This window comes from Schistocerca americana, chromosome 11, assembly GCF_021461395.2.
Source record: "Schistocerca americana isolate TAMUIC-IGC-003095 chromosome 11, iqSchAmer2.1, whole genome shotgun sequence".
In the NCBI taxonomy this organism is placed as follows: domain Eukaryota; kingdom Metazoa; phylum Arthropoda; class Insecta; order Orthoptera; family Acrididae; genus Schistocerca; species Schistocerca americana.
In genome coordinates this window covers 13,104,408-13,128,998 of record NC_060129.1, presented here as the reverse complement: position 1 = coordinate 13,128,998, position 24,591 = coordinate 13,104,408, and the positions used below count along the sequence as shown (strand labels likewise).

Below are 24,591 nucleotides of genomic sequence, written 5' to 3'. Positions count from 1 at the left end.
CATAGTTTGGAAGGATTGGAGACTGTCTCTCAGAAAGACGTCAACCGAATTTTTAGTTGCTTTTATAAACAGATATATTTCGCGTTTAGTTTTGGTGAATTTCTTTGTTACGGAATTGAGCCTCGCTACGACTGTGTGTTCACTAATCCCTGTATCCGTCGTGATGCTCAGAATTATTTGTGGTTAAGAGGTCAAGTGCGTTTTCGTAACCATTTGCGATTTGAATGGCCTCGTGAACTAATTCTTCAAAATAATTTTTAAAAAAGCATTTAGAACAATTACGGAAGTTGTTTTCTATCTACAATAGGGTCTGAAAATGTATTTTTGTCAACATACGGAAGGTAGACTGAAATCACTGCCAACTGTAATTGTATGAGTAGGGCACCTATTTGTGATGAGACTCAAGTTTTCTTTGAACTGTTCAGCAACTGTTTCATCTGAGACCGGGGGTTGGTAAAAGGAGCCAGTTATTAATTTATTCCGGTTGTCGAATACAACCTCTGCCCATACTAAGTCACAGGAACTACCTGCTTCAATGTCGTTTGTGAGCTGGAACACACATTACATTATTTTTCCTTAAGTTGTGCTTCTTGTTTCTGTTGCGCAGATCATTAAAATCACGGCTTTTCCCTCCAAAACCTAGGTTGCTTTCTCTGTGAGCCTGTAAATACCACAGGCAAACAATGAAGAACAACAACGTACGTTACAAGCACAGCATTCTGTATTACTTCATTTCCTTATTTCTAACATTTTAAAATTGTAACGTCGACTTTAGATGACACGTCAATCACAGATGTTCTTACCTTTATTTAGTGAACGAATTTTCAGTCATAATTTTAACAGTGTCCCGCTATACTTTATTAACTAATGTTTCGCCGCAAGGGATGTGGCATTTTAGAGAGTAGGGATATCGCATTTTAGAGAGTAAATTAATATGGAGTATGTCGTTCTTTTCAAACACTGACATAGCCATTTCTTCTTTCCTTGTATTTTGGGCATGCAGTTGTAGTAATTAAAGTAGGCACAAATGCAGTGATCAAAAAGAAATGATTAGCGTACATTCGCATTCTCTTTACATCGTTCCTTTCTTGTTGCTCCCATGGCGACGGACTGTTTCTATCGCAATCAGTAAGCGTGAAAGGAAGCTACCGTACAGACATACGAATCTATATGTATACTTCGCAGAACTAATTACATACTGACAAGCGTCGGTATTGCTTTCGTTTCCCAAAAGTTATAAATACTTCGATTTCGGAAAAGGAGCTCTGTATTTGGCCAAGATGTCGAAGATGGTCCCTTACGTACTGCTTGTACCGAGTAAGATGTGGAGACGGCGGTTTGCAAGCGGACAGAAGAAGTACGAGGAAGGGCGTCCCTTACCTGAGGGATCGCTACATGGCGAAGGGGCGAGTGTGGCAAATGTCCGGCGTGGCAAATGTCCGGCGTTCGTCCAGACATCGCTGCATGAGCAACGAACTGAAGAATCCCGGGAGGGTGAGTACGTGCAGCAGGGGGGGGGGGGGGGGGGGGGGCGGAGCGCAGGGACCAGCAGTGAGCAGCGCGCACCAACCCGTGCTCTCGCGGTCAGCGTAGCCGGGTTCGATTCCCGGCCGAGTGTCTCGGCTGGCGCCCGTCACCGCAGCTCATCTTCACCTCTGCCCGACTGCTGAGGCAGCTCTCCCTGGTGGCTGGGGGACTCTACTGGGAGCGTCGCGAACTCAGTGACGAGGGAGCAGCACTAACGAAGCGCAGTACAGGAGAGGAGAGGAGAGGAGAGGCTGACTGACGGTCGACGAACCACTTTTATAACAGGAACGATAAACGATACAATTTGTGTTGTCAAACTATGCCAACATACGAACAATCACATCTTTCAAGCTGAAGGAAACATTCTTCCACCTGAAAACTTCATGTGGCCTACACATTTTTTATGGCCCGGTGTTTTCCGCACCAGTGTGAAACATCGCTCTCGAAGATATGAAGCGTACCCAATCTACCATTGTGAATCCAACAGTACGCTCTCATCCGCGCAATCGTAATTCGTTAATTGCTCTATTGCAACACATCTCTCGTGCAACAGCCAAATCTAAACGGGAAGTAGTACCGAATTAATACTGTGATGCGGAGTGCAGTAAAACTGAGTAACCGCCTGCACCACGTTGCGGTATGTGGAGGAGGGTAGTGTGCGCACTCTCGGCCTCGCCGCTGCGCACTTCCCTGCCGGCGCGGCCGCTGACGTCACCGGCCGACCCTGAGCTGCCGACACGCAGTTATCTGACCTGCGGTGCGCGGACGCCCGCTTCCTGCGGCCAGACTGCTGTTTGGCAGCGCCAGCGCGCCTCCTCCAGACTCACGGCCTTGCAGCGAAATGAGCACGAGGGCGAAATCCGGAAACTGCAGCCAATACAGACGCTTACAGACCCACTCGCCATTCGCGAGCGGAACAGGCATAAGCGGGTAGTATTATGAAGAACAATCGGCACTTCTGCAGTTTAGGGGGTACATGCGCTGATCACGAGGAAAGTACCTATTTTTCGAGGAAACGCGTATTTCTGAAGATATAAGCATATATACGCACGGAATACCAAAACATTTTTTATTTCAAAAATTGTGTGTTACAATCATATCTGATGCGTTTCGTAAGGACGCAAAAAAAAAAAAAAAAAAAAAAAAAAAAAAAAAAAAAAAAAATCAATTAACTGTCTCAAAAAAATTTTTTAAATCAGAAATGATGTATTGCACATGTATGCACGGAATTTCAAAACCATTTTTTTTTTTTTTTGCAAAAAAGATATACGTTAAAGCTCGAATCACAGATTAGATAAAAAACAGCTACCTCAAGTTAATTTGCGGCATTGCGATAGATTTTTCGAACACGCTCAATGAGACTGTGGAATGGATTTTCCCCAAAACGTTGACGCCAGAGAAATTCCGCCGGGTACTTATTCAGCAGAGCACGGTGAGTTCCGAAACGCCTTTTATTTTTTTCTTTAGCTTTTTGCCAGACTGACTCCACGTGATTTGTGGTATCGTTTGTAAAGGGATCGACAAAATAAAGCGAATGATTGACAGATGATTGTAGCCCATGTTACATATGGTGATGTAAGCTTGCCACAAATCGGAAACTACTGTGGTTCCGGGCAAAACATACTGTTGCAGCAAATGCGTAGCATCACGACGTGGCACAGCAACCATAAAGCTTTGCTTTGTCTCAACGTCAGGACCCATTGCTCCCGCACACTATGACCTCGATGGTACTTTCTCCTGACGAAGCAGCTCTCGTCTACTTCAACAGTATGGCCAGGGCCGTCAAAAACTATTGGCTCAATTACGAAATATTCATGGCAGATATCCCTACAAAATTGGCACCAATCGACCACAGTCTGCTCACTGCCAATTTTGAGGTCCCTCATTAAAAACTTTTGCTTATTGAGTTCGAAAGCCCACATCTAAGACAGTCGCCAAATTTTACAAATGTCCGAATGACTGCCAGCAATAAATGACATTTTCCTGACCGAACATTTCATTCTGCAGGCCCTGCCAACGGAGCAGCGCCAAATTTCACCATCTTTCCCCGTAGTTTTCTCCTGTGTATCCAAGACAATTCCCATTTTCACACACCATATCGTTCTTCAAAAGACCTTGTTGCCTAGCCCATTGTATAGAACTTTGGGTGTTCTCCGTAATATGGTATAAATCTTCCATTACAAAGTCACTCACATCTCGAAAATTTCTCGCCATTTTGGCACACACAGTGATATACGATACTTCAAAACAGACAGCCTCAACAGAAAAATATAGGTTGTTGGGCGCACTGACCAAGATATATATAACTGTGAGCAACAGGGACATATACCACATGCAACAATATGCAAAGCCAACTGTAGATATCATGGTTAGGATGTATGAAACTGTAAGCTTTACCTATGGCTAAAGACTGTGAAGAAATATAGTCTGCAGCATATTGGCAAGTTGGTCAAAGCAGGCAGTTAATTGATTTTTTTTTGCATCCATATGAAAATAAGTACTTTTTTGGTATTCCGTGCATATATATGCTTATATCTTCAGAAATACGCGTTCCCTTCAAAAATAGGCACTTTTCTCGTGATCAGCGCATGGACACTATAAACTGCATAAGAGCCGAAACATCGTGTTGAGCATAATAGTATTTTAGTTGATACTAATGCCCTCCGTGGTACTATCCGTCGGCAATTACGACAGTATCACATCGGTTGCATTCCAGGGCTCCGTACATTGAACACGAGGCAATTTTATTGAGAAGAAGACCAAGTCCGAAGTATGCCACCTATTTCTTCGGGTGTACTTTCTTTCACGGTTTCACTTCTAAACAGGAGTAACATTTGTTTCGTAACTGAGCATTTCTGAGCGAACTGTTAATTTTCTTCCATTTCTATTCGGCCATTTAGTAGCAAGCTGGACCTATTCTGCCTGCATAACCCGAGTAACAGTGTGAGATACACGTTGCCGCCTCTTCGGGTCACTAGAGCAATTTTTTTTTTCAAAGTAAACTGAGCACATTATTGGTAATTAGAATAGTATGCACTTCACCGCTCTTTACACTGAATTTGACGTATTGCTACCGGCAAAAGTTGCAACATCTTTTTGTAAACAAAGCTACCACAGTTCGGAGAACAGGGCGTCGTTCGTGGATCGTGTTGTGACCACAAGTACAGTTACTCCACAAACTGTTCGACCGACCGTGGCGCATAGACTATAACACAGTCATACAAATATCGCTGCGAAACGAATAGTAACTATTTCCTTACATCGGTTGATTTCGACACTTGGCAATAAACCGGTCTTCACCTATATTTGTGACCAAACACACGCTACGTAAGACCGCCAAACGGGTCCCGCCCCACTGGGCAACAGCCGCGGCGACACACGGCCTCTCGCGTTCGTTCGCGTTCCACCCAGCCCACCGAACAGCTGCCTCTCCGTTCACTCATACTCACGCCATATAGGTCGAGAGCGTTGCGAAACTATAAACGAAGAGATACGTGCCTCAGGTTGTTTCGACGAGGAAAATGTTTTGGAGAAAACGCCGGTACACACAGCAGTACAGTTACGAGTATTACACACAGGTTTAACCGCAGCAGAAAGTACGAAAACAAATCGCGAAGCGGTCGTGTTGCAGTTCTGTCCGAGATGGAGAAACGACAGCTACTTCGAGAAGTCATCAAAAATTCGAAACTCAGCGCCCCACACCTCGCTACTGGTTTTCGTGTGCGTACAGGAAGGCCTGTTTCTGCACGAACAGCCCGCAGAAAACCGTACGTCAGTGAACTGAAGTGAATAGAAGAAAGCGCGTTGCATTTCAAAGGGAACATAAATCAGGTGCGTTTGATTTCTGCAGGAAGATTGTATTTACTGACGATAATGGATTTGAGCTGTTTACGTGTAAAGGGCGCGTAACAGCGTGGAGAAAAAAGAATTGTCAACTTGAAGAGAGAAATGTAACATCTCCAGTTACACACGGTTTCAGTACATGTGTGAGGGTGCTCATTGATGGCATTATGGACCACAAGATGCACCATAAATACCCTAAAAACAGTACTGTGAATCATATGGGTATTATATTTTCACACAAGACATTAATTCAAAACGTGCTGCTCTAACTGTGGCTCTTGTATAACAGGCCCCACTGGATGCAGACACCCCAGGCACTAATCCTATCGACAATTTGTGGCATTTGCTCGACAAAAACATCACGTCAGACATCCAATAGAATTGATCGACAGACCGCTCTCCAAGAGGAATGCCGTAAAATTACAGTGCACACAACACAATCTCTGGTGAAATCCATTCCAAGAAGAATGTCAGCGATTATAGGAGGAAAGGAGGTCCTACTAACAACATTCTATGTTCAAAGTGTGATTTTCAGTACTGCAGACGAATACTGATTTTGCGTCTTACATTGCCTATCTGTATTTCTGAATGCTTAACCGTCTTTATTCACGGAGCAAACCTGTGTTTCTTTATTGCATTCTCATTTTCACTGATCAATAAGGACGTGCTTGTACCTGCTTCGTTTCCATCCGGCAGTTTTCGACCCTTTATACATACTTAAACATACGATCACGTATTAGACGAACACTTTGCGGAGTCCCTGTGTCACCGGATAGCCGACATTCCGTGTCTGCAGCTCCGAGCACGTTTAGACTAGACTGTAAATACAACACGACGGTATCTCCAGCTTTAAGAAAGATTTCGGCACCTCGGCGGCACATTACGCAGCATTTTACGGCCTAAGGTGTGCATGACGTACGTCAGACGGCGCCTACATTCCTAGACCCAAATTACGTTGCATTTATTCCTAAAATATGAAGCACAATTAAGGAAAATAATAAAAGGTAACTATCATTGTCACACACACACACACACACACACACAGAGTGGTCTATTGATCGAGACCCGGCCAAATATCTCACGAAATAAGCGTCAAACCAAAAAACGACAAAGAACGAAACTTGTCTAGCTTGAAGGAGGAAAACAGATGGCGCTGCCATAGGTCAAACGGATATCAACTGCTTTTTTTTCTTTTAATAGGAACCCCCATTCTTATTACATATTCGTGTAGTACGTAAAGAGAGATGAATGTTTCAGTTGGACCACTTTTTTCGCTCTGTGATAGATGGCGCTGTAATAGTCATAAGCATATGGCTCACAGCGAGTAGTTCGCCTTCCGCAATGTTCGCACATGCATTGACAATGCGCTTACGCATGTTGTCAGGCGTTGTCGGTGGATCACCATAGAAAATATCCTTAAACTTTCCCCATAGAAAGAAATCCGGGGACGTCATCCGGTGAACGTGCGACCAATCCACCTGTCATGAAATATGCTACTCAATAGCGCTTCAACCGCTCGCGAGCTATGTGCCGGACATCAATCATGCTGGACGTACATCGCCATTCTGTCATGCAGTGAAACATCTTGTAGTAACATCGGTAGAACATTACATCGGAAATCAGCATACATTGCACCATTTAGATTCCCATCGATAAAATGAGGGCCAATTATCCTTCCTCCCATAATGCCGCACCGTACATTAACCCGCCAAGGTCGCTCATGTTCCACTTGTCGCAGCCATCGTGGATTTTCCGTTGCCCAGTAGTGCATATTATGCCGGTTTACGTTACCGCTGTCGGTGAATGACGCTAAGTAGAACGCGTGCAAAAAATCTGTCATCGTCCCGTAATTTCTCTTGTGCCCAGTGGCAGAACTGTACATGACGCTCAAAGTCGTCGCCATGCAATTCCCGGTGCGCAGAAATATGGTACGGGTGCAATCGATGTTGATGTAGCATTCTCAACACCGACGTTTTTGAGATTCCCGATTCCCGCGCAATTTGTCTGCTACTGATGTGCGGATTAGCCGCGACACCAGCTAAAACGCCTACTTGGGCATCATCATTTGTTGGAAGTTGTGGTTGACGTTTCACATGTGGCTGGACACTTCCTGTTTCCTTAAATAACGTAACTATCCGGCGAACGGTCCAGACACTTGGATGATGTCGTCCAGGATACCGTGCAGCATACTTAGCCGCGCCCGTTGGGCATTTTGTTCACGATAGCCATAAAATGGCTCTGAGCACTATGGGACTTAACATCAGTGGTCATCAGTCCCCTAGAACTTAGAACTACTTAAACCTAACCAACCTAAGGACATCACACACATCCATGCCCGAGGCAGGATTCGAACCTGCGACCGTAGCAGTCGCGCAGCTCCGGACTGAGCGCCTAGAACCGCGAGACCACCGCGGCCGGCACAATAGCCATACATCAACACGATATCGACCTTTTCCGCAATTGGTAAACGGTCCATTTTAACACGGGTAATGTATCACGAAGCAAATACCGTCCGCACTGGCGGAATGTTACGTGATACCACTTATACGTTTGTGACCATTATAGCGCCATGAATCACAAAGCGGAAAAAGTGGCCCACCTAAAACATTCAAATTTCTCTACGTACTACACGAATATGTAATAAAAAAGGGGGGTTCCTATTTTTAAAAAAAACGCAGTCGATATCCCTTTGACCTATGGCAGCGCCATCTAGCGGGCCAACCGTAGCGCCATCTGGCTAAATGAGTGTTCCTATTTAAAAAAACGCAGTTGATATCCGTTGGACCTATGGCACCGCCATCTAGCGAGCCGAAAAGGTACTTTACACTAGGCGACAGAAACTAAGGAACAAATGGCTTTGAGCACTGTGGGACTTAACAGCTAAACTAAGGAACAGACACTCACCGTTTCTCGACGTCGAAGCCCCCGAGTAATGCGTTCGTCTCGGAGCGATGTTCCGGCAACACTTGTACACCGTCTTCTGGCAACCTTTCTCGGAAGAATTCGTCAGAGCAACTGGCCGAGAAGTGTACTTCCGCACTGCTAAACTGGCAGGTCTCCAGTAGCGGAAAAGTCGTCCTCGCCTCTGTGGCGGCACAGAATGGCCACCTCACGTCAGTCGCGACCGGGTGACGTAATTCACGCACGCGCTCACGTCTGCAGTGGTTCACACTAGGGCAGAAGGCCAGCGTGGGAGGCGCGCCGCCCTGCCGCTTTGTGGGCGGCGGGGGCGTAGGTAGGGGAGGCGGGCCGGCCACAGCCGCTACCCCCGCGTGCCGCCCCACGGCCTCACGCCCCCGCAACAGAGGAAGGCCACTACTTAGTGTTACTTAAGCATCGATAGCCGACACACTACTGACGGTGTTCTTCAAAACTATTGATACGCGCCAAAGAAACTGGTATAGCTATACGTATTCAGACACAGATATAAACATGCAGAATATGGCGCTGCGGTCGGCATCGCCTGTGTAACACAAAAGTGGCGCAGTTGTTAAGCTAGACGCAAATTAAGACGCGTATAGCGCGACCCAGTCCAGCGCGCGTTTTCGTAACTTCACAGGTTCAAATGGGACTGCTCGAACTGCGACGCGACGCGACTGGGACGCGACGCGCGTCTGCGCCAGGTCGCGCGGCGCTCCGGTTGCGGCACAGTTTCTCGCGCCGCGCGAGCCCTGAGGCAGGGATGGAGGGGGGAGGCAGTCCTGCCGTATGTCCACTTGGCATGGCGCATATGGCCAGTGAAAGTACTGCCCATCCGAAAAATACGGCCTTGCTGTATACTGTATTTTACTGTCACTGAGTAATGTTTCGTTTTGCGCCGTTTAAGCACTCCATCTATTTTCGTTAGTACATAAGTTTTCAGTTACATACATCTGTACAGTTCTTTCGTTTTGTTTATTCTTTCATCAAGAACAATGCACAGTTCGATAACTGGTGAGCCATTAGCAATTCTGATTATATTTTCTGTCTCCACAATGTTTTCAGACCGTAAGAACAGGCAGACGATTCATCCTGAAGGTGGTGATTAAGGAAGTAAGGAATATTATAAAATCACGTGATTTCGAGGCAAGGCAGGAAAGTTAAACATGGTTATCTACTCGTTGCCTGTTATGCTGACGTATCTCTACGATCTGTTGCAAAAAGTCGAAAACGTGTAACTTCCACAGATATGACCCCATTGTGCATCTGGAAAAAATCGTCCAAAGGAATGTAGTACGTAAGTTCCACTATCGTTATTTGGATATTGATGTAATAAGAGACATTACACTATGTACAGGTGGACATCACATTTCCATTGTAAGCTAGAAACAGTCGAAAAACAGTCACAAATAATCATCTTTTAATTGGCTCGCCATGTTGAGAGAAACGATTTCAATTGTTGCATACACAGTGTGAGCATTAATAAACTAATTATACAACAGGCTACATACATAAAAAAAATGTCGGTATTATTACGAAAGTAGGAGTTTCCTGAAAGAGTGTGGTAATTAAATATATTTAATTTGTTGAAATGTATTGCTGACAAAGGCAGCTCTACTTTCATGACAATGTTTTTCGAACTATCGCTCACGAGGCACAAATGGCTACCTTCCGCATTACTTTCGTGCGCATTATGCTCAGCTGCTGACAATGCACTGACCATTGTGTTGTGCGACAGATCATTTTTTTATTTTTCTCAGTAAGAACTATTTTATTCGCGAACTGCACACTGTCAGTTTTGCAAGCCGTATGTGAGTAACCAGCACCTGGCATGTTCCTATCATTCCACCTGAAAGAACGCTCGTAATTAATTAAAATCATACTCAGATCAAGAGAAGGAATAAAATCCTTTGGCAAGTTTTTATTCCAGTCGCTCAGTGTCAAAAATACCGATGGGTTATGGGGATTCAACCAAAATTCCAACAGAATTGGCAGTCTTTGTGTGTTGTTAAAGTTTTCTGATTCGAAGAAACATCACCATTTATGAGTAGCGTCCACATTTCTTGTTGACAGGTTTAATAGTACTTCCATTGTCAAAACAAAGCGTAATTAGCACAAACTCATCTCACAGCAACTACTGCGACAGAATTCTGAAACAGAGACCCTCATTAAACAAGTAATTGGCAACAAAGACCTCAATAGCTTACGAAACTTTGGAGTAACATAAGAGAAGAAATTTGATGTTTATTTTCATACGAGGGAAACCTTGTTTCACTATACCAATTCTTTTATCTCGGCGGCTCGCGCATGCCCGCCCAGACGCGGGAGATTGCTGCGTTGCCAGTTGTACGCGCCAAGACAAGCAGCGCCATAGTATACTACAGTTCGCAAACTTACGTTTAGGGGGCAGCGCGCAGTTTATGAAGTAAAGCCACCACGGCCGCATTGACCCTTTCGCTGCTGCACAGACGTGCTCCCCGCATTCCGCGCTGTGCGCGATTTTGTCATCACTGCACTGCTCGCCTGTGCAGACACATGGTGTTCCCACTGCTTTGACACACGTATCATTCTATTTCACAAAAACTGTTTGGCCCCAAAATTTGGTTCTTACACATGTTCTTGACTGATACCTTCCCCCCATAAATGACTTAATTTTGTTTCGATGTGCAGCATTAAATGTAGTAAACCATTGCACGAAAGTTTGAAGACTTTGCAGAGGTAAAAGTCCATAGCGTATACTTTCCGTATGGTCGATTATAGTTGCCACAGTGTTGAGAATGAAATGTGGACAAGATATCTAAATTTCATATAAAATTTACTGTATAACAATATCTCATTTAATTTAAGCACCTGATAGGTGTCGTATGTAATACTGAGAAATATTCCGTCTTTCGCGACTGTAATAAAAGTTTTATTTACACCGGGCGCATTTGACTGTATTTCAAAGGACTTCAGTCAATCAAAAGGAAGTAGACAAATTACAAAAAATGGGTCAAATGGCTCTGAGGACTATGGGACTTGACATCTATGGTCATCAGTCCCCTAGAACTTAGAACTACTTAAACCTACCTAACCTAAGGACATCACACAACACCCAGTCTTCACGAGGCAGGACAAATTACATTAAACAAAACTGTGGACTTACAAAAGCATGTCCCCAGTTAAAATGAACATCCTTTAAAACATAAACAGTGTTTATAAACTGGGAAATATTCCATCTTTAGCGACTGTAATAAAACTTTTATTTATACCACAGTCATTTCGCTTTTTTCCAAAACGTTCTGATTAAAACAAAGTTGGCGAACTACACAAAACTGAATTGTGGATGTATAAAACATAGAACTAAAATATATTGTGAGTGAGGCACAGTGCGCAAACAATTTGTGTTTGTCACAACGGATAGCAAATACTTGCCAAAACATATATCAGTCGACGAAAACATTGAATATGACGTTGCCAAAGCAGCGAAGCAAAGAATTGTGTCAGACAATCAAGTAGCTCGGCAACGTACGAGCCGAAATTCTGCTCTCAATAATACTTTTAATACTGTCGCGAAAGAAAATATCTCAGTATGAACAGTAAAACAGCGACTGCGGAAGAGAAGATATACAAACAAAACAGATAACATGAATTTTGTATGTGTGCCTTTTCATTGTTTTTAATTGATGTGAAAAGAAATACTGGAGGACGAAATTAGAAAAACCGAGAACTTATGATTATAATGAAGAGACAAAGCACTAGAATTTCAAAAAATTCTAAATTCATGCAGTTGGATACTTTGATATTGTTTATAATTAAAGAAAATATCAAGCTCTGAACAAGGTTTTTTTTTTTAATCTCATTTTGTTCGTGTTTGTTAGTTGCATCTGCTCGTGACATACGTCGCAAGACACCAGTTTCGGTTCGTCGTTGATCAATTAACTCAGTTTTTTTTTTATTACAGAGGGCAGATAACCCTCTGACCGAACACGCTGAGTTAACCGTGCCGGCATGAAGGTTTGAAGTCGGCGCCTTTTGCGTAGCCCCTATGCACCTTAACCATTATGCCAACGCCGCTCGTCGGTGGACAGAACTCCTGGAGGACTCTAAAAAGGACGCAAAATACCGACAATCGCTGTTGGTATGACTATTAATTACTCCCGTTTCGTCGAAGTACAATAGGAAATAAACAATTACCGCTGTTGTTTATTGCGAAAAAAGCGGTTCGCGATAATGATACAAACACCTTTCCTTGCTATCGCCTGAATTAGTAGGCTTATTGCTTGTTTGGTTTAATTAATAGAATATGAAGCAATTGGTATAAAGAATGCTTTTTCCAAACATTCTATAAAAGAAAGTCTGCTATCATGACATTGCTTTTGTTCAATTACCTTATTTATGACTGAACGTTTCTAAAACTGAAGACACTCGTCCGTGCTCTGCACTGCAGTCGAGCTCTGGCAACGTCGTTCTCTGTTCATTGGCTGACTGTGTTTTGTGGCGTCAGATGCGCAGAACGAACCTAAACTCGGCCGCCGTCGTAAATGACGCGCACTATGGCTGTCGATAACTCTTAAAAAATTAGTGAGTGGAGTGAAAAAAAAGGAAGTCAATTTTCGCTTAGCCTCACATCGGTTACTGCTGCTACATTGCTTTTGTTCAATTACTTTATTTATGACTGAACGTTTCTAAAACTGAAGACACTCGTCCGTGCTCTGCACTGCAGTCGAGCTCTGGCAACGTCGTTCTCTGTTCATTGGCTGACTGTGTTTTGTGGCGTCAGATGCGCAGAACGAACCTAAACTCGGCCGCCGTCGTAAATGACGCGCACTATGGCTGTCGATAACTCTTAAAAAATTAGTGAGTGGAGTGAAAAAAAAGGAAGTCAATTTTCGCTTAGCCTCACATCGGTTACTGCTGCTACATTGCTTTTGTTCAATTACTTTATTTATGACTGAACGTTTCTAAAACTGAAGACACTCGTCCGTGCTCTGCACTGCAGTCGAGCTCTGGCAACGTCGTTCTCTGTTCATTGGCTGACTGTGTTTTGTGACGTCAGATGCGCAGAACGAACCTAAACTCGGCCGCCGTCGTAAATGACGCGCACTATGGCTGTCGATAACTCTTAAAAAATTAGTGAGTGGAGTGAAAAAAAAGGAAGTCAATTTTCGCTTAGCCTCACATCGGTTACTGCTGCTACATTGCTTTTGTTCAATTACTTTATTTATGACTGAACGTTTCTAAAACTGAAGACACTCGTCCGTGCTCTGCACTGCAGTCGAGCTCTGGCAACGTCGTTCTCTGTTCATTGGCTGACTGTGTTTTGTGGCATCAGATGCGCAGAACGAACCTAAACTCGGCCGCCGTCGTAAATGACGCGCACTATGGCTGTCGATAACTCTTAAAAAATTTGTGAGTGGAGTGAAAAAAAAGGAAGTCAATTTTCGCTTAGCCTCACATCGGTTACTGCTGCTACATTGCTTTTGTTCAATTACTTTATTTATGACTGAACGTTTCTAAAACTGAAGACACTCGTCCGTGCTCTGCACTGCAGTCGAGCTCTGGCAACGTCGTTCTCTGTTCATTGGCTGACTGTGTTTTGTGGCATCAGATGCGCAGAACGAACCTAAACTCGGCCGCCGTCGTAAATGACGCGCACTATGGCTGTCGATAACTCTTAAAAAATTTGTGAGTGGAGTGAAAAAAAAGGAAGTCAATTTTCGCTTAGCCTCACATCGGTTACTGCTGCTACATTGCTTTTGTTCAATTACTTTATTTATGACTGAACGTTTCTAAAACTGAAGACACTCGTCCGTGCTCTGCACTGCAGTCGAGCTCTGGCAACGTCGTTCTCTGTTCATTGGCTGACTGTGTTTTGTGGCGTCAGATGCGCAGAACGAACCTAAACTCGGCCGCCGTCGTAAATGACGCGCACTATGGCTGTCGATAACTCTTAAAAAATTAGTGAGTGGAGTGAAAAAAAAGGAAGTCAATTTTCGCTTAGCCTCACATCGGTTACTGCTGCTACATTGCTTTTGTTCAATTACTTTATTTATGACTGAACGTTTCTAAAACTGAAGACACTCGTCCGTGCTCTGCACTGCAGTCGAGCTCTGGCAACGTCGTTCTCTGTTCATTGGCTGACTGTGTTTTGTGGCGTCAGATGCGCAGAACGAACCTAAACTCGGCCGCCGTCGTAAATGACGCGCACTATGGCTGTCGATAACTCTTAAAAAATTAGTGAGTGGAGTGAAAAAAAAGGAAGTGAATTTTCGCTTAGCCTCACATCGGTTACTGCTGCTACATTGCTTTTGTTCAATTACTTTATTTATGACTGAACGTTTCTAAAACTGAAGACACTCGTCCGTGCTCTGCACTGCAGTCGAGCTCTGGCAACGTCGTTCTCTGTTCATTGGCTGACTGTGTTTTGTGACGTCAGATGCGCAGAACGAACCTAAACTCGGCCGCCGTCGTAAATGACGCGCACTATGGCTGTCGATAACTCTTAAAAAATTAGTGAGTGGAGTGAAAAAAAAGGAAGTCAATTTTCGCTTAGCCTCACATCGGTTACTGCTGCTACATTGCTTTTGTTCAATTACTTTATTTATGACTGAACGTTTCTAAAACTGAAGACACTCGTCCGTGCTCTGCACTGCAGTCGAGCTCTGGCAACGTCGTTCTCTGTTCATTGGCTGACTGTGTTTTGTGGCATCAGATGCGCAGAACGAACCTAAACTCGGCCGCCGTCGTAAATGACGCGCACTATGGCTGTCGATAACTCTTAAAAAATTTGTGAGTGGAGTGAAAAAAAAGGAAGTCAATTTTCGCTTAGCCTCACATCGGTTACTGCTGCTACATTGCTTTTGTTCAATTACTTTATTTATGACTGAACGTTTCTAAAACTGAAGACACTCGTCCGTGCTCTGCACTGCAGTCGAGCTCTGGCAACGTCGTTCTCTGTTCATTGGCTGACTGTGTTTTGTGGCGTCAGATGCGCAGAACGAACCTAAACTCGGCCGCCGTCGTAAATGACGCGCACTATGGCTGTCGATAACTCTTAAAAAATTAGTGAGTGGAGTGAAAAAAAAGGAAGTCAATTTTCGCTTAGCCTCACATCGGTTACTGCTGCTACATTGCTTTTGTTCAATTACTTTATTTATGACTGAACGTTTCTAAAACTGAAGACACTCGACCGTGCTCTGCACTGCAGTCGAGCTCTGGCAACGTCGTTCTCTGTTCATTGGCTGACTGTGTTTTGTGGCGTCAGATGCGCAGAACGAACCTAAACTCGGCCGCCGTCGTAAATGACGCGCACTATGGCTGTCGATAACTCTTAAAAAATTAGTGAGTGGAGTGAAAAAAAAGGAAGTGAATTTTCGCTTAGCCTCACATCGGTTACTGCTGCTACATTGCTTTTGTTCAATTACTTTATTTATGACTGAACGTTTCTAAAACTGAAGACACTCGTCCGTGCTCTGCACTGCAGTCGAGCTCTGGCAACGTCGTTCTCTGTTCATTGGCTGACTGTGTTTTGTGGCGTCAGATGCGCAGAACGAACCTAAACTCGGCCGCCGTCGTAAATGACGCGCACTATGGCTGTCGATAACTCTTAAAAAATTAGTGAGTGGAGTGAAAAAAAAGGAAGTCAATTTTCGCTTAGCCTCACATCGGTTACTGCTGCTACATTGCTTTTGTTCAATTACTTTATTTATGACTGAACGTTTCTAAAACTGAAGACACTCGTCCGTGCTCTGCACTGCAGTCGAGCTCTGGCAACGTCGTTCTCTGTTCATTGGCTGACTGTGTTTTGTGGCGTCAGATGCGCAGAACGAACCTAAACTCGGCCGCCGTCGTAAATGACGCGCACTATGGCTGTCGATAACTCTTAAAAAATTAGTGAGTGGAGTGAAAAAAAAGGAAGTCAATTTTCGCTTAGCCTCACATCGGTTACTGCTGCTACATTGCTTTTGTTCAATTACTTTATTTATGACTGAACGTTTCTAAAACTGAAGACACTCGTCCGTGCTCTGCACTGCAGTCGAGCTCTGGCAACGTCGTTCTCTGTTCATTGGCTGACTGTGTTTTGTGGCGTCAGATGCGCAGAACGAACCTAAACTCGGCCGCCGTCGTAAATGACGCGCACTATGGCTGTCGATAACTCTTAAAAATTAGTGAGTGGAGTGAAAAAAAAGGAAGTCAATTTTCGCTTAGCCTCACATCGGTTACTGCTGCTACATTGCTTTTGTTCAATTACTTTATTTATGACTGAACGTTTCTAAAACTGAAGACACTCGTCCGTGCTCTGCACTGCAGTCGAGCTCTGGCAACGTCGTTCTCTGTTCATTGGCTGACTGTGTTTTGTGGCGTCAGATGCGCAGAACGAACCTAAACTCGGCCGCCGTCGTAAATGACGCGCACTATGGCTGTCGATAACTCTTAAAAAATTAGTGAGTGGAGTGAAAAAAAAGGAAGTCAATTTTCGCTTAGCCTCACATCGGTTACTGCTGCTACATTGCTTTTGTTCAATTACTTTATTTATGACTGAACGTTTCTAAAACTGAAGACACTCGTCCGTGCTCTGCACTGCAGTCGAGCTCTGGCAACGTCGTTCTCTGTTCATTGGCTGACTGTGTTTTGTGGCGTCAGATGCGCAGAACGAACCTAAACTCGGCCGCCGTCGTAAATGACGCGCACTATGGCTGTCGATAACTCTTAAAAAATTAGTGAGTGGAGTGAAAAAAAAGGAAGTCAATTTTCGCTTAGCCTCACATCGGTTACTGCTGCTACATTGCTTTTGTTCAATTACTTTATTTATGACTGAACGTTTCTAAAACTGAAGACACTCGTCCGTGCTCTGCACTGCAGTCGAGCTCTGGCAACGTCGTTCTCTGTTCATTGGCTGACTGTGTTTTGTGGCGTCAGATGCGCAGAACGAACCTAAACTCGGCCGCCGTCGTAAATGACGCGCACTATGGCTGTCGATAACTCTTAAAAAATTAGTGAGTGGAGTGAAAAAAAAGGAAGTCAATTTTCGCTTAGCCTCACATCGGTTACTGCTGCTACATTGCTTTTGTTCAATTACTTTATTTATGACTGAACGTTTCTAAAACTGAAGACACTCGTCCGTGCTCTGCACTGCAGTCGAGCTCTGGCAACGTCGTTCTCTGTTCATTGGCTGACTGTGTTTTGTGGCGTCAGATGCGCAGAACGAACCTAAACTCGGCCGCCGTCGTAAATGACGCGCACTATGGCTGTCGATAACTCTTAAAAAATTAGTGAGTGGAGTGAAAAAAAAGGAAGTCAATTTTCGCTTAGCCTCACATCGGTTACTGCTGCTACATTGCTTTTGTTCAATTACTTTATTTATGACTGAACGTTTCTAAAACTGAAGACACTCGTCCGTGCTCTGCACTGCAGTCGAGCTCTGGCAACGTCGTTCTCTGTTCATTGGCTGACTGTGTTTTGTGGCGTCAGATGCGCAGAACGAACCTAAACTCGGCCGCCGTCGTAAATGACGCGCACTATGGCTGTCGATAACTCTTAAAAAATTAGTGAGTGGAGTGAAAAAAAAGGAAGTCAATTTTCGCTTAGCCTCACATCGGTTACTGCTGCTACATTGCTTTTGTTCAATTACTTTATTTATGACTGAACGTTTCTAAAACTGAAGACACTCGTCCGTGCTCTGCACTGCAGTCGAGCTCTGGCAACGTCGTTCTCTGTTCATTGGCTGACTGTGTTTTGTGGCGTCAGATGCGCAGAACGAACCTAAACTCGGCCGCCGTCGTAAATGACGCGCACTATGGCTGTCGATAACTCTTAAAAAATTAGTGAGTGGAGTGAAAAAAAAGGAAGTCAATTTTCGCTTAGCCTCACATCAGTTACTGCTGCTACATTGCTTTTGTTCAATTACTTTATTTATGACTGAACGTTTCTAAAACTGAAGACACTCGTCCGTGCTCTGCACTGCAGTCGAGCTCTGGCAACGTCGTTCTCTGTTCATTGGCTGACTGTGTTTTGTGACGTCAGATGCGCAGAACGAACCTAAACTCGGCCGCCGTCGTAAATGACGCGCACTATGGCTGTCGATAACTCTTAAAAAATTAGTGAGTGGAGTGAAAAAAAAGGAAGTCAATTTTCGCTTAGCCTCACATCGGTTACTGCTGCTACATTGCTTTTGTTCAATTACTTTATTTATGACTGAACGTTTCTAAAACTGAAGACACTCGTCCGTGCTCTGCACTGCAGTCGAGCTCTGGCAACGTCGTTCTCTGTTCATTGGCTGACTGTGTTTTGTGGCGTCAGATGCGCAGAACGAACCTAAACTCGGCCGCCGTCGTAAATGACGCGCACTATGGCTGTCGATAACTCTTAAAAAATTAGTGAGTGGAGTGAAAAAAAAGGAAGTCAATTTTCGCTTAGCCTCACATCGGTTACTGCTGCTACATTGCTTTTGTTCAATTACTTTATTTATGACTGAACGTTTCTAAAACTGAAGACACTCGTCCGTGCTCTGCACTGCAGTCGAGCTCTGGCAACGTCGTTCTCTGTTCATTGGCTGACTGTGTTTTGTGGCGTCAGATGCGCAGAACGAACCTAAACTCGGCCGCCGTCGTAAATGACGCGCACTATGGCTGTCGATAACTCTTAAAAAATTTGTGAGTGGAGTGAAAAAAAAGGAAGTCAATTTTCGCTTAGCCTCACATCGGTTACTGCTGCTACATTGCTTTTGTTCAATTACTTTATTTATGACTGAACGTTTCTAAAACTGAAGACACTCGTCCGTGCTCTGCACTGCAGTCGAGCTCTGGCAACGTCGTTCTCTGTTCATTGGCTGACTGTGTTTTGTGGCGTCAGATGCGCAGAACGAACCTAAACTCGGCCGCCGTCGTAAATGACGCGCACTATGGCTGTCGATAACTCTTAAAAAATTAGTGAGTGGAGTGAAAAAAAAGGAAGTCAATTTTCGCTTAGCCTCACATCGGTTACTGCTGCTACATTGCTTTTGTTCAATTACTTTATTTATGACTGAACGTTTCTAAAACTGAAGACACTCGTCCGTGCTCTGCACTGCAGTCGAGCTCTGGCAACGTCGTTCTCTGTTCATTGGCTGACTGTGTTTTGTGGCGTCAGATGCGCAGAACGAACCTAAACTCGGCCGCCGTCGTAAATGACGCGCACTATGGCTGTCGATAACTCTTAAAAAATTAGTGAGTGGAGTGAAAAAAAAGGAAGTCAATTTTCGCTTAGCCTCACATCGGTTACTGCTGCTACATTGCTTTTGTTCAATTACTTTATTTATGACTGAACGTTTCTAAAACTGAAGACACTCGTCCGTGCTCTGCACTGCAGTCGAGCTCTGGCAACGTCGTTCTCTGTTCATTGGCTGACTGTGTTTTGTGGCGTCAGATGCGCAGAACGAACCTAAACTCGGCCGCCGTCGTAAATGACGCGCACTATGGCTGTCGATAACTCTTAAAAAATTAGTGAGTGGAGTGAAAAAAAAGGAAGTCAATTTTCGCTTAGCCTCACATCGGTTACTGCTGCTACATTGCTTTTGTTCAATTACTTTATTTATGACTGAACGTTTCTAAAACTGAAGACACTCGTCCGTGCTCTGCACTGCAGTCGAGCTCTGGCAACGTCGTTCTCTGTTCATTGGCTGACTGTGTTTTGTGGCGTCAGATGCGCAGAACGAACCTAAACTCGGCCGCCGTCGTAAATGACGCGCACTATGGCTGTCGATAACTCTTAAAAAATTAGTGAGTGGAGTGAAAAAAAAGGAAGTCAATTTTCGCTTAGCCTCACATCGGTTACTGCTGCTACATTGCTTTTGTTCAATTACTTTATTTATGACTGAACGTTTCTAAAACTGAAGACACTCGTCCGTGCTCTGCACTGCAGTCGAGCTCTGGCAACGTCGTTCTCTGTTCATTGGCTGACTGTGTTTTGTGGCGTCAGATGCGCAGAACGAACCTAAACTCGGCCGCCGTCGTAAATGACGCGCACTATGGCTGTCGATAACTCTTAAAAAATTAGTGAGTGGAGTGAAAAAAAAGGAAGTCAATTTTCGCTTAGCCTCACATCGGTTACTGCTGCTACATTGCTTTTGTTCAATTACTTTATTTATGACTGAACGTTTCTAAAACTGAAGACACTCGTCCGTGCTCTGCACTGCAGTCGAGCTCTGGCAACGTCGTTCTCTGTTCATTGGCTGACTGTGTTTTGTGGCGTCAGATGCGCAGAACGAACCTAAACTCGGCCGCCGTCGTAAATGACGCGCACTATGGCTGTCGATAACTCTTAAAAAATTAGTGAGTGGAGTGAAAAAAAAGGAAGTCAATTTTCGCTTAGCCTCACATCGGTTACTGCTGCTACATTGCTTTTGTTCAATTACTTTATTTATGACTGAACGTTTCTAAAACTGAAGACACTCGTCCGTGCTCTGCACTGCAGTCGAGCTCTGGCAACGTCGTTCTCTGTTCATTGGCTGACTGTGTTTTGTGGCGTCAGATGCGCAGAACGAACCTAAACTCGGCCGCCGTCGTAAATGACGCGCACTATGGCTGTCGATAACTCTTAAAAAATTAGTGAGTGGAGTGAAAAAAAAGGAAGTCAATTTTCGCTTAGCCTCACATCGGTTACTGCTGCTACATTGCTTTTGTTCAATTACTTTATTTATGACTGAACGTTTCTAAAACTGAAGACACTCGTCCGTGCTCTGCACTGCAGTCGAGCTCTGGCAACGTCGTTCTCTGTTCATTGGCTGACTGTGTTTTGTGGCGTCAGATGCGCAGAACGAACCTAAACTCGGCCGCCGTCGTAAATGACGCGCACTATGGCTGTCGATAACTCTTAAAAAATTAGTGAGTGGAGTGAAAAAAAAGGAAGTCAATTTTCGCTTAGCCTCACATCGGTTACTGCTGCTACATTGCTTTTGTTCAATTACTTTATTTATGACTGAACGTTTCTAAAACTGAAGACACTCGTCCGTGCTCTGCACTGCAGTCGAGCTCTGGCAACGTCGTTCTCTGTTCATTGGCTGACTGTGTTTTGTGACGTCAGATGCGCAGAACGAACCTAAACTCGGCCGCCGTCGTAAATGACGCGCACTATGGCTGTCGATAACTCTTAAAAAATTAGTGAGTGGAGTGAAAAAAAAGGAAGTCAATTTTCGCTTAGCCTCACATCGGTTACTGCTGCTACATTGCTTTTGTTCAATTACTTTATTTATGACTGAACGTTTCTAAAACTGAAGACACTCGTCCGTGCTCTGCACTGCAGTCGAGCTCTGGCAACGTCGTTCTCTGTTCATTGGCTGACTGTGTTTTGTGGCGTCAGATGCGCAGAACGAACCTAAACTCGGCCGCCGTCGTAAATGACGCGCACTATGGCTGTCGATAACTCTTAAAAAATTAGTGAGTGGAGTGAAAAAAAAGGAAGTCAATTTTCGCTTAGCCTCACATCGGTTACTGCTGCTACATTGCTTTTGTTCAATTACTTTATTTATGACTGAACGTTTCTAAAACTGAAGACACTCGTCCGTGCTCTGCACTGCAGTCGAGCTCTGGCAACGTCGTTCTCTGTTCATTGGCTGACTGTGTTTTGTGGCGTCAGATGCGCAGAACGAACCTAAACTCGGCCGCCGTCGTAAATGACGCGCACTATGGCTGTCGATAACTCTTAAAAAATTAGTGAGTGGAGTGAAAAAAAAGGAAGTCAATTTTCGCTTAGCCTCACATCGGTTACTGCTGCTACATTGCTTTTGTTCAATTACTTTATTTATGACTGAACGTTTCTAAAACTGAAGACACTCGTCCGTGCTCTGCACTGCAGTCGAGCTCTGGCAACGTCGTTCTCTGTTCATTGGCTGACTGTGTTTTGTGGCGTCAGATGCGCAGAACGAACCTAAACTCGGCCGCCGTCGTAAATGACGCGCACTATGGCTGTCGATAACTCTTAAAAAATTAGTGAGTGGAGTGAAAAAAAAGGAAGTCAATTTTCGCTTAGCCTCACATCGGTTACTGCTGCTACATTGCTTTTGTTCAATTACTTTATTTATGACTGAACGTTTCTAAAACTGAAGACACTCGTCCGTGCTCTGCACTGCAGTCGAGCTCTGGCAACGTCGTTCTCTGTTCATTGGCTGACTGTGTTTTGTGGCGTCAGATGCGCAGAACGAACCTAAACTCGGCCGCCGTCGTAAATGACGCGCACTATGGCTGTCGATAACTCTTAAAAAATTAGTGAGTGGAGTGAAAAAAAAGGAAGTCAATTTTCGCTTAGCCTCACATCGGTTACTGCTGCTACATTGCTTTTGTTCAATTACTTTATTTATGACTGAACGTTTCTAAAACTGAAGACACTCGTCCGTGCTCTGCACTGCAGTCGAGCTCTGGCAACGTCGTTCTCTGTTCATTGGCTGACTGTGTTTTGTGGCGTCAGATGCGCAGAACGAACCTAAACTCGGCCGCCGTCGTAAATGACGCGCACTATGGCTGTCGATAACTCTTAAAAAATTAGTGAGTGGAGTGAAAAAAAAGGAAGTCAATTTTCGCTTAGCCTCACATCGGTTACTGCTGCTACATTGCTTTTGTTCAATTACTTTATTTATGACTGAACGTTTCTAAAACTGAAGACACTCGTCCGTGCTCTGCACTGCAGTCGAGCTCTGGCAACGTCGTTCTCTGTTCATTGGCTGACTGTGTTTTGTGGCGTCAGATGCGCAGAACGAACCTAAACTCGGCCGCCGTCGTAAATGACGCGCACTATGGCTGTCGATAACTCTTAAAAAATTAGTGAGTGGAGTGAAAAAAAAGGAAGTCAATTTTCGCTTAGCCTCACATCGGTTACTGCTGCTACATTGCTTTTGTTCAATTACTTTATTTATGACTGAACGTTTCTAAAACTGAAGACACTCGTCCGTGCTCTGCACTGCAGTCGAGCTCTGGCAACGTCGTTCTCTGTTCATTGGCTGACTGTGTTTTGTGACGTCAGATGCGCAGAACGAACCTAAACTCGGCCGCCGTCGTAAATGACGCGCACTATGGCTGTCGATAACTTTTAAAAAATTAGTGAGTGGAGTGAAAAAAAAGGAAGTCAATTTTCGCTTAGCCTCACATCGGTTACTGCTGCTACATTGCTTTTGTTCAATTACTTTATTTATGACTGAACGTTTCTAAAACTGAAGACACTCGTCCGTGCTCTGCACTGCAGTCGAGCTCTGGCAACGTCGTTCTCTGTTCATTGGCTGACTGTGTTTTGTGGCGTCAGATGCGCAGAACGAACCTAAACTCGGCCGCCGTCGTAAATGACGCGCACTATGGCTGTCGATAACTCTTAAAAAATTAGTGAGTGGAGTGAAAAAAAAGGAAGTCAATTTTCGCTTAGCCTCACATCGGTTACTGCTGCTACATTGCTTTTGTTCAATTACTTTATTTATGACTGAACGTTTCTAAAACTGAAGACACTCGTCCGTGCTCTGCACTGCAGTCGAGCTCTGGCAACGTCGTTCTCTGTTCATTGGCTGACTGTGTTTTGTGGCGTCAGATGCGCAGAACGAACCTAAACTCGGCCGCCGTCGTAAATGACGTGCACTATGGCTGTCGATAACTCTTAAAAAATTAGTGAGTGGAGTGAAAAAAAAGGAAGTCAATTTTCGCTTAGCCTCACATCGGTTACTGCTGCTAACAACAGTAAAGTGAGTTGGAACTTGGTGTGACAGTCGGCGGACTAGCCACGGGACAAAGCATCTCAGAGGTAGCGATCAAGTGGGGTTTTCCCCGAACGACAATTTCACGAGTGTACCGTGCATATTAGGAATCCAGTAAAACAACATCCGAAAACATTCGCGCGTCTATAGAAGACGATTTCATTATAAACGATATGACTATCGATAGTGAAACCAGACTACCGATAGTGCAGAGGCTAATAATTGATCTTTAGTTTATCGAAGTTTACGTAACTAGTCCTACCTGTTGCGTCCACGAACACGCCTGCCCTGCTGTAGGAAAGCGACTGAGCGCCGCCTCGCAAGAGACTGTTCTAGAAGAGGAGGGGCGGCGGCTGCGACGTCACGTGACCCCTTCCCCCCCCCCCCCCCAACACCAGCAGCTGACGCAGCGAGCCGTCACGTCCGCGCCTCGTGCACTATTATTCTCTCTCTCTCTCCGAGAACGGAGCAGTCTCCACGCTTCCCGCGACAGAACACTGCATTCCGAATAAACCAACTCCCTGTACGTCCGCTCAGCCCCTCTCAGCGCCATTTTGACAGCTACGCCGTAACGACCCAGCGTTTGCTGCCACTCTGCTGCTGATGCGTACGGG

At 44.6% G+C, this 24,591-nt stretch overlaps 1 protein-coding gene across 1 annotated transcript in view; it reads right to left on the bottom strand.

The window, feature by feature from the left end:
* LOC124554103 (histone-lysine N-methyltransferase EHMT1-like) overlaps nt 1–24,292 on the bottom strand; it is a 67,111-nt gene extending 42,819 nt beyond the window's left edge. The window contains exon 1 of the mRNA XM_047128168.1: nt 24,240–24,292. The gene's annotated coding sequence lies outside the window, so the exon portion shown is untranslated. The remainder of the gene's footprint in view (nt 1–24,239) is intronic.
* Nucleotides 24,293–24,591: the final 299 nt, after the last annotated feature.